At 33.4% G+C, this 8731-nt stretch overlaps 1 protein-coding gene across 3 annotated transcripts in view; it reads left to right on the top strand.

Moving 5' to 3' along the window:
• The window catches only part of LOC117179102 (elongation factor-like GTPase 1), a 495923-nt gene that overhangs the window by 305858 nt on the left and 181334 nt on the right, over window positions 1-8731 (top strand). Inside the window, exon 6 of one of the 3 annotated variants that reach the window (XR_004467860.1) lies at window positions 6419-6448. The exons of the other annotated variants lie outside the window; for them this stretch is intronic. The gene's annotated coding sequence lies outside the window, so the exon portion shown is untranslated. Of the gene's footprint in view, window positions 1-6418; window positions 6449-8731 lie in introns of those variants that run through there. 3 annotated transcript variants of the gene reach the window in all.

Consider the following 8731-nt stretch of genomic DNA (forward strand, 5'->3'; position numbering starts at 1 on the left):
TTCGAAAGAAGAAAATCGCCGAGCACACCAAACCCTTCTAACCTTTTACGCCTCTGCCAGAAAAACAACACGAACTATATAGTCAAAACTGTGAACATATGAACGTGACGAGTGTATCAACACAATAAAACAAAAAATTTAAAACTTGAATGTACGTAGCCCGCGAAAATTTAAAAGTCACCTTACTCTTTGAACACACCTCGTACACCAGATCATAAAGATTTCGAACATTTCATAAAGATTGCAATGATTTGAAAGATTTTGAAAAAGCGTGTAAACCAGATTTCAAAAATTTTATGAAGATTTCAAAGATTTTAAAAAGGAAATAAACCAGATTTCTAAGCTTGCGAAAGATTTTACATAGATTAAAAATATTTTTATGATTTCAAATGAATATAAAAGATTTCAGAAAGATTTAACAAATATTTTAAAGATTTCAAAGATTGTACAGTACGCCAGATTTCAAAAATTTCAAAACAATTTGAAAGATTTTAAACGAATTCAATGATTCCTCACGAATACGAAAGATTTCTCAAATATCTTACAGATCTTAAACTATTTCCAAATAGTAAAAACTTGTGGGTATATTTTGTTGCAGGTAAAATTATAACGGCGTTCACTGTACCATGGTAGGGATTCAAATATCTCTCGAACTTGGGATACGACATACCGAGTATTTAGGGTACGAAATACCGGCTAGGTGGGGTACGAAAAGTTAGATTTTACTGTCTTGAAAATTTGACAGTTGATATCAAACATGCCATGGTCTTAGAAAAGTTGAAGAAACTTTGTGAATCTAGGTTTCTAGTTATGAGAATGATTCAAATTACCAGGGATGGGATTCCGATGGTCTGTAATCAAGTTTATTGAATCTTTCTTTCTGATGCATGAATGTTTAGAATGTTTACTATATTTTTCATAATATTATTTATGGTCAAAAAAGGTGTAATGCTCGTGTTATAAATATAAATTTGCGTATTTTGTTGGCGGGAAGTTCAAATCGAAGTTCTGTTATTTCCATTTAAATAATTACGAAACAAACAGTACGAGAATTGAGTAAAAATTTTCATATCGACCAAAATTAAATTATTATTTAAATCCTATAGTTCTATAGCCCATAAATAATTTTAGATTTAGTTCTCGTATTCTTTATTTCTAATTTAAATAAATTTTTTTCTGCTAAATTAATGAAATTAAACTTATTATTATGACGGCCGTATCCAAATCTCAGGATGCTATTAATACCCGTATAGAAAGACCTTTTCATCTTAAATATCGAACAACTTCATGCGCGGGGAATTCAGCATGCATATGCTCTACTTTTCTAGTAATCTAAACATGCATATGATGTACTATGTATTCGTATTAAGGTACGAATTATTCAAGATAAAAAGTTCTATTCTGAGCAAACGCGGATATCTCTGGCATGCGCAATTGTGATTCTTGTGTATTTTTAAGTTGACACATGGCCTTACATAACCTAAAAGTACATAGGAATAACTACTGCGCATGCCAGTCATGTCCGCGTTCTATCACCACTGATTGGAGCTGGAGGATGAGCTATCTCTCTCGCACAGCAACGTGATTGGTCTTTTCAATTTTGTTCCATAAATAGCTCTACACTAGCGCATACATAAACACTATCTAACCTTCATTTAAATGGGAGCGGTAAAAAGCCAATCAGATTGCTACGCGAGAGAGATAGCTTATTCCGCTAACCCATAGTCTGTCTCTCGCATTTTTCCACCAACTCTGCCATTGCCTGGTTCCCTCCAAGTATATATGCTTTACGATTTCTAATATAAAGTATTTCAAGTTGTAACGTCAGCTGACAAGATGTTTGTACAATGAGGGCCAAAAAATAATACCAATCCCAGAGGATAAAACTTAATTTTTCCAACATTTGCATAAAAAGTGCGACTTTGCATGCCTTTAGAGTGAACGCAAAGTAAGGTATTTCAGAGCACTGGGAACAAAAGACAGTTGACGCATGTGCAGATGGCGATTTGACCATTTTGCTCCCTAGGGAAGAAATAAGAATGACGTCAGAGGGGCTTCAGGACATAACCTAAATGAACATATTAAATATACACAGATTGCTTTTTTTCGATTCACTCACACTTTACTTATAAAGTTGTTGGAAAAAGTATCGGATGTAACTAGGGAGAAAAGCGATTTCACTCGTGTCGCACAATGTACTATTAGTTTGTAACTTGAAAAAAATGTAACAGTTACAAAAAAAATATCGATTTTATTATTTAATTTAATAGCTTTTAAAATATAAAAATGATACCTGTATACACTTATCGTGAAAATAAATTATTTTCCAAGTTATTATAAAAATAAAGTTTCGTCCCATGTATTTGGTATTAGTGTTTGGCCCTCAGCGTGCAGACATCTTGAATATCCCCATATAATCGAAAATACCTAATGGCTCAATTTTACAAAGTGCGAACAATGCACCTTCTAAAATTCATTGACCAGAGCGTACAATTGGCAAAGCTGTCAAAATAATAAACAATGCATTTAGACATGGCTATTTCAAATCTTAAAAAGTATTTAAAAAGGTACGAGCAAAAAGATTGTACGTCGAATGACGTTTCTCATTTCAACTACAAGAAGCGGACACGTCGCATCGTACACAAAGTAGTAGGTATAGTTGATCGATGCTTCGTACCCCAAGTAATGGACACTTCGTAACCCAAATGATTGAGAATCTGTACCCTAAATTACTGTGCAGCATTCACACCGCAAGGGTAATTTTTGTTACAGGTATATGGTACCCTGATATTGGTGCTTTATTAACACTTTGCTTTTTCTGTGAAATTAAGAATTCGTTTATTTATGGTTCTACTTTCTTAAAAAATGATTGAGCAATAAAAAAAGGAATGGCGATTTTTTGCATCTATAACGAACGGTTATTTCATTATTTGATGAAAAAAGGAGAAATGGAAAAACTTGACTTCTTGATCTGGAAAACCTGGAGCAGAACGTGAATGTCGTCCTTAAGAATCGCTGAACGCCCTGTTAACAGGCACAAGATTTTAATACTTTCAGAACACAATTATTTACCTTTTTTCTAGGGAACTCGTCTTGTCGGCGTCCACCAAAATTAAAAATTTCAACAGATTTTATGCATTTCCAAAGATTTCCTAGGACTGATACGCGTTATAAAACTTTTCAAAATATGTTAACGGATTTCAAAGGATGTCATGGAATTTCAAAAGAACACGAGAGATTTTGAGAGATTAAAAATATTACCAAGGTTTCACAGAACTTCGAAGAATTTAGAAAGATTTTTAAAAATGTCAAGGAATTTAAAGGAGTTTCAAAAGATTTCGCTGGATTTCATGAGCTTTAAAGGAATTTCATGGCCTTTTCAAAGATTTTCAAAAGACTGAGTATTTTCGAGGGTTTCGAGAAAAGATTTTAAAATATTCCTGCCATCAGCACCTGTTTGTTCACGATATTTTTTGTAATGAATGGAGGGAATTTTCGATTTGAGAAATAATAAAAACAAATTTTCCGAAATTTTACGGAACTTTTTGAACATTTGGTATATCATAAATTACGAGAATTTTCGAAATTTATGAAAATACCCAAAATGTCTGGAAATTTATGGGAAATTGATAATTTGTCAGTCAGTGAAGGTAACTTATAAGTTCAAACTGGTCCATCACTATTCACCTCTCATACACTATTGACACACTATTTTGTCTGACAAATAGGTTCGTTTTAATATATAATTTTAATATGTAATATGTAATATGTAATGTTACTCAAAGTGCGCAAGTGTAACAGCTAGAAACTCTTCTTATATGTAATTGCTTTTTAACAAGGTTTCTTAATTGTTCACATCCTGCGCCTTATACATGCTGCTAAATTCGAACATTCCTGCAAGCGTTACAAAAAAATATTTTTATTTAACTTGAGGTATTTGAAAAGAGTTTAAATATTTATGGGATTTCAAAACATCTCAAGTGATTTCATAAAATTTAAGAATAGAGGAGACCACCCTACAATAGGTAATGATCTTACAGTAAATAATCATGAATTAAAAAAACTAATGTGCGTAAAGTATTTATTTAATTTCAATTAATAGTTAGGACTCTATATTTGGTAATAAATCAAAATCAGAAATAATCATTTAATTATGTCTGCGTTTTTAAATAACGACTATCTACTGTAGATTAATTATATACTGTAGGGTGGTCTCCCCTATTACAAAGAAATCAAGCATTCAAAATATTGCAAGTGATTTCAAAAGTTTTTTTAGAGATTTTAAACGATTTCGCGAGATTTTATGGGTGCGTGTAACCGTGTACACTAAATTACGAGTTTTTAACGCATTTGTTATTCATGTATTTTGTGTGAGATTCTTAAATGGAAAAAATATAGGTAATTCTGTTCTAAGAGACCAATTTTCAGTTTTTGCAATTGAATTACCTCGTCTATGATGCTTATAATCACTTATACAATTCATCGCTGTAAACAACCTGTTTCATAGTAATTTTCTTTAGAAAATACACATGAAAATTTAACCACAAGGTGCTTCATATGAAAATCACCGCCTGTTAGTAGAAGCCTATTGGGAACAGTAAATAGTAAATAATACCAGGCTGAAGATTACCCATACGGAATGAGATGCAAGAAATTTTACTTAAGGAAAAGATTTGAGGCCAACGTCGATCATGTTGTCGATCTTGGCGTAATCCAACCTATTACTTACCTAGGTCAAATGAAAAAATATTTTCTTTCACGAACATTCTGTTATAACTGAGAGGTTAATGAAATTCCGGTTCGAGATTTTGTTATCCGTTACGGGGGCGTTAAGGATATCCTAATTATGTATGTAATAATAGTTCTGCGACCTATAATATTTCTTGCCGCCCAAGTTCAGTTATTGTTTTACTGGTCTGATCGAGGTGAACGCTATGCGGCTCATTAATATTTTCAATCCATTAATTTTTTTCAACGCGTATGTTAGAATATTACTGGAATTTAGCAATTTCCCGTGAGCCTCATTTCATATTCAATACTCCATCTACCTATTTATACTACCTTTGTGCAGTAATTGGCAGAGTGGTTTTATATATAAGCCTGTATGTTTTTATTGTATCAGCTGTGAAGGTAATTGAAAAAGAGACTCTTAAACCTGAGTCTACTGAAAAATATATTTAATAATAGTGCACTCTCCTAAACTGAACCAGTAAGATTTATCTGGTTGCAATAGCCAGAGCAGGGTATCACTTCTGTGAAAATTTCACTGCTTTTCATCGTCAATATTGTACTTCTTTTAAAGCATGAAGGATTCAAAGTTAATTTTGAAATTAAAATTCAATTAGAGTAAGTGATTTTAAATTTTCTTTGTTATGGGTGTCTCTGATTAAAATTAATCATACTAATTTATGTACGTCGATTTATTTTACGTGCCCTATTACTTTCTGAATGCTATTAAACTGCTTTAAATAATTAAAAAAGAATAATAATAATCATTACTGAAATTTCACTGATTATTAGTAGCCTTCCTCTCGATATTCGCCATATTATCAATGGATAATTTTATGATAGATTAAGCAAGAAACTCATCTCTATAATTTCAAAACATTAGCTTCATTAAAAATTCTTACACTTTAAAATACTTAAAATTCAAGAAGGTGATATAAATATCAGTACATATCATATTAATTTTCAAAACATTTACATATATGTGACGTGCGCCGAAGAAAGGGGGCTTACTCTAAAAAAATCTAAATCGAGGTTTTTACACCTTTCGATAGTTTTTGAGTTGCTCTATTTAATGAAACCCTTGGAACAAATTTCCGTGCGTTATTATTGCTAATAATTGAGTTCTTAGGTACCCGAGTCATCGGGCTTTTGCTCGAGAGCTCGAGATTCCATGAAGCACCTCCCACCACTTACCACTACATCTCCGCGACTCATCTACCCCGCCCGTGTGCTGCATCTACGACTTATCTCTTTCCGTCAGAATGTAGTGGTAAGTGGAGAGAGAAGATTTCGCGAGTCTTCCCTCTCTCCTAAAAGTCACTTCTATCGAGTCGACTTCAACCGCTCGCCCTGAAAAATCTCACTTTTTAGATTAAGCCCCCTTTCTTCGGCACACGTCACATATGTGATTTAAAATTGATTAAAAAACTCCCCTTTGCCAATTTGAATCCACTTTACTTTATTAATTTTATATTTATAATAGCAATAACAACATATTATGGAATATAATTCATACTTAAGAACTATTCAGAAACGCTGTTCATAAATTTTTATTGAATAAAGTGATATTTTTAGAAAAATATACTGACAACATTTTCTAAAATTATAAAAATGTTTGTATTGCTATAAAGCAACTCCTGAAACTTGAATATACTTTTTAACTAGGTTATTAAAAAAAAATTTTTTTCAGGTAAGTTTAATTTCTTCACCAAACATTCGCTTCTTTGAAACCTACCGAAATGGTAAGTACATTTCTAATGAACATTTCTAAAATTGCATGCAAAAGAACTTCTTTGAAAGTTTTATTTTTAGGTACTAACTAACGCATCTATTTTAGAATAAGATTATTTAAAGTTATAATTATTAAAAACATTTGTTCTATTGTTTTTTTCTTATTTTTCATCAAAATATGTATACTCAAAATTTAAATTAGTGCAAAATGAACCACTAACTTGCTTTAGTAAAAATGTATTTTAATTATTGTTCATTTTTGACTAAAACTCCAGTAAGCATTTGAAACCTATTGAAAGAAATACACCAAATGCTCGCTCTCAGTCACTTCGTTCTCGGCCTTCCTAGAACTGCTGGCTCACGCAGTTCCTCAGGGGAAAAGGGCGAGAGCGGGTGCGACATTTGTCTTGTAAAGACCGTAGTGCACGAGTACTCGTTTAAGTATATTGTGCAATAGCATGCAATCCAATTGGAGGCGGTTCAGGCGACCCTGCCTATTTACGTTTCGATCCCCCCGAATTCAGTTCAAGGCTATTTAAAGGCAACCCTCAACACTGAACTGAAAGCGAGAGTTTGGTGTAGTGAAAAAAACTAGTAATTACGAAAAACTTTCATTAAAGTAAATCAGTGGCTAACTTTTTATTAATTCCGATTTAGAGAGTACAGATTAGAAACGTTAAAACTAGGAATCCTAAAAAATAAAGTAAATTTAAATAAATGGATATTTTGAGATAAAAAAATGATGGAAAACTTTTAAAAATGGGAAAGGGATTTTTTGTATAACTATTCAAAATAATTGGAAACCCCCTAATTAGATCGAAAATAAAATGTTATATTATGTGACGTCCTAAAAAGGGTGAGTATGCTAAACTACATTATTTTAAGGAAAATATGCTGATTTATGCACAGAGATTACTCCTTAAAAAATATCCCCATATGCATAAAGTTCTTAATAAATCAAAGCAGGAGTTGTAGCAAGATTTTATATTTTACGTTATCATAATCTTATAGGAAAATTTTTACATTTCATAAGTAGGGAAAGTGGGTTCCCGCGAGACAATTGAGGTCCCAATCGAGGGGCATTCACTTCGAAGTCCGCTGAAGTCAATGTAACGTTATTTTATCAATGTCGTGTGACTTCGGCCGTACGACTTCAAATATAGTTTTACTGACTTCGTCATGACTATAACGACTACAACGTTACGAGTTTAGGCTTTTCCTTGCATTACGTGATTCCGTTAAGACTTCCAAAAAAAAATGTAACGTTTGATACGTGCGTTCCTGAGATATAAGGAGATGGGGTCCCATGGATTAGGAGGGATCCTGAGGAAGGGTGTGATCCTAGCGGATAAGTGGGGTCCCGACTGAGAGGTGACATCTTGTTTGATGAAGGGATTTTTAGGGATAGCTAAATTGATGGAGGGGTCCCAAAGGATAAGTGGAAATCCTAAGTGTAAGCCTGAGGGATATGTATAGTCTCGTAGTGTAAGAGAGTTCTGATCTGAGGGATAGCTAGGGTCCCGTGGGTTAAAGGGGAGCATGGAGATGAGTGGGATCTCAGCGGAAAAGCGGCTTACCGATGGAAAGGTAACTTCTTGTTGGATGAGGGGGTTCTGAGAGATAGCTGAAGTAATGGAAGAGTTTCGAAGGATAAGTGCACAGAAAAAAAAGAAGATAAACTTTACATCGATTTCCGACGAAAGATTCTCTGTAACAAAAATTAACATCATAGGATAAACTTTACACAAATATCGGTTAAACTTTCTTTTGTTTTTCCATAGCAAACACATGTTTTTTTAAAGACGCGAAGTTGACTAAACAAAACTTTATCGCTTTAAAAAATTTCCGGCAACAAATTTTATTCTTAGTTTTTTCTGTGTGAGGTTCCTAAATATAAGTATGGACCTGAGGGATAAGTGTGTGGTCTTGTGACATAAGGGGGTTCTGATTTGGAGGGGTCCCAAGGGCTGATGGGTTACCAACGCATAAATGGGATAATTGGGGTATCGAGATATAAATGAGGAGGGGAAAATTAAGATGAACAGACGAACACCTGGCCGAAAGAATAAGGGTTTCAGCCCTATAGGTTACGAAACTCTAAAAATACCAAAATTTTCAAAAACGAAATTCTAAATTCTTTTGTAGTTCACAAATAACACATACATTGGAACTTGGTATTATGAAGTCCAAGTTTACGGTGAATTTGTTGATGCGGGGTGGGCGGGAGGGGCTACACGTCAAACGTGATAAATGGCTCTAGGGCCACTCTTCT

Source organism: Belonocnema kinseyi, chromosome 8 (genome assembly GCF_010883055.1).
Source record: "Belonocnema kinseyi isolate 2016_QV_RU_SX_M_011 chromosome 8, B_treatae_v1, whole genome shotgun sequence".
Lineage (NCBI taxonomy): Eukaryota > Metazoa > Arthropoda > Insecta > Hymenoptera > Cynipidae > Belonocnema > Belonocnema kinseyi.